Genomic DNA, 2,394 nt, shown 5'->3' on the forward strand with positions numbered 1-2,394 from the left:
GGGGAGAAACCTTCAGTGGGAATCTTTTTGTTTCTCCATCCTCTGGGTATTTTTTTCTTTCTGGGGACCTCCTCCTTGGTGGATGATGCAGTTTCAACACCAAACTTAGGTTTGATGTCAGGCGAAATTTTATCGGTTGTCACCACTGGAGGTTTGAGTTGCAAATTCTGTTGTGCATCATCAGGGGGTTCTTGAAGGTTTGGATCAATAAGCTCAGCCTGCATGCACCTCTCTTCTTCACCTGTTGAATGTACATCTTTGAAGACATGAAAGACCAGTTGCTCATTATGCACTCTAAGCAATAATTCACCCATTTCTACATCAATCAGAGCTCTGCCAGTGGCTAGAAATGGTCTTCCTAGAATTATAGAGGCATTCTCATCCTCCCCTGTGTCAAGAATTACAAAGTCTGCTGGGAGGAAGAACTTACCCACTTTAACCAAGATGTTTTCCACTAATCCGTATGCAGGCTTCATAGATTTGTCTGCCATCTGTAATGCTATCTTTGTGGGTTGTGCCTCTTGGATTTGCAGCTTCTTCATCACAGATAAGGGCATTAGATTTATGCTTGCCCCTAGATCACATAGGGCTTTCTCAAAGGTTGTGCTCCCAATGGTGCATGGAATTTGAAAGCTCCCTGGATCTGGCATCTTCCTTGGCAAGTTATTCTGAATGACAGCACTACATTCCTTAGTCAGGACTACTGTCTCATCTCCCTTTAAACGCTTTTTCTTTGACAACAGCTCCTTCATGAACTTGACATAGATAGGCATTTGCTCCAAAACCTCAGCAAAAGGAATATTGATTTGTAACTTTCTGAAGATTTCCAAGAACTTTGAAAACTGCTTGTCCTTGGTCTCCTTTTGAAGTCTCTGAGGATACGGCATCTTAGGCTTGTACTCAGGAGCCTTTGGCAGTGTAGGATAAGTGTCAAGAGAGTCTGGGAATGGGTTGTCTGCACGCTTTAGAGGGGCGTGCTCTACTTCTTCCTTCTTCTCAACTGGAGCTTCCTTTTCAACTAGCTCTTCATTGGCCTTGGTCTCAGAGCCAGCTACTTTACCACTTCTCAATTGAATAGCCTTGCAATCTTCTCCTTGGTTCACCACTGTATCCTCTTGAAATGTACTTGCAGACTTCTCAAGTATTTGCTTGCTCAGTTGGCCCACTAGCACCTCTAAGTTTCTAATGGAGGCCTTGGTTTCCTGCATAAATTATGCTTCCGCACTTGCCACTTCTTCACTTATTACGGTGATAGCCTTGCATTTCTCTCTTGGATTTGGAATTGTGTTACCAGGAAGGCTATTAGTGGTCCTCTGATCAATTTCATTGACCTTTGTGGCTAATTGACCCATTTGAATTTCCAGGTTCTTGATGGATGTTCTGGTTTCCTGTCTAAAACCTATCAATATTGCTTCCAAATCATTGTTATGTTGGAAACCGCCCTGAGAACTATTGTTGACGTTCTGAGGTCTCTGAGGTTGGTCCCTCCACCCAAAGTTTGGGTGATTTCTCCATCCCGGGTTGTATGTCTTAGAATATGGATCATTGTTGGGATTCCTAGGGCCACTCCCCATGTAATTGACCTGTTCATAAGAAGGTTGAGCATAATCATGATTATCATTTTGAACAAAATTACCTGCTATGTCATAGGAGATTTCTTGGGGTGGATTTTGAGTGTTGATAGCTGAGACTTGCATGCCACCCATCTGTTGAGTAAGTAGATTTATCTGCTGAGACATAAGCTTGTTTTGAGCAAGAAGAGCATTAACAGCTTCCACTTCCAACACGCCTCTCTTCTGAGGGGTCTCAGAAATCACAGGATTCCTGTTATATGAGTATAAATATTGGTTGCTTGCAACCAATTCAATCAGCTCAATAGTCTCCTCTGGTGTCTTCTTCTTGTGTAGTGAACCGCCTGCAGAAGTGTCTAGGCTCATCTTGGACATCTCACCCAAGCCTTCATAGAAGATATCTAGTTGGGTCCATTTGGAGAACATGTCTGGAGGGCATTGCCTAGTTAGTAGCTTGTATCTCTCCCAGGCTTCATAAAGGGTTTCACCCTCCTTCTGTCTGAAGGTCTGAACCTCCAACCTAAGCTTAGTCAGCTTCTTTGGTGGGAAAAATTTAGTGAGAAACTCTGTAACAACCTTTTCCCAAGTATTCAGACTCTCCTTTGGTTGTGAATCTAGCCATAGCTTTGCTTTATCCCTCAGAGCAAACGGGAAAAGCATGAGTCTGTACACCTCTGGGTTCACTCCATTTGTCTTCACAGTATCACATATCTGCAGAAAATCAGAGATAAATTGATTTGTGTCTTCGTGAGAAAGACCATGATACTGGCAATTTTGTTGCACCAGGGTGACCAATTGTGGCTTCAACTCAAAGTTGTTTGCA

General features: G+C 43.0%; 1 non-coding gene across 1 annotated transcript; it reads left to right on the forward strand.

The window, feature by feature from the left end:
* The first annotated feature begins 1,992 nt into the window (after positions 1 to 1,992).
* Positions 1,993 to 2,099, forward strand: LOC112725398 (small nucleolar RNA R71). The gene has a single exon (XR_003164509.1). It is a non-coding gene; the product is annotated as a small nucleolar RNA R71 (small nucleolar RNA).
* Positions 2,100 to 2,394: the final 295 nt, after the last annotated feature.

This window comes from Arachis hypogaea, chromosome 11, assembly GCF_003086295.3.
Source record: "Arachis hypogaea cultivar Tifrunner chromosome 11, arahy.Tifrunner.gnm2.J5K5, whole genome shotgun sequence".
Lineage (NCBI taxonomy): Eukaryota > Viridiplantae > Streptophyta > Magnoliopsida > Fabales > Fabaceae > Arachis > Arachis hypogaea.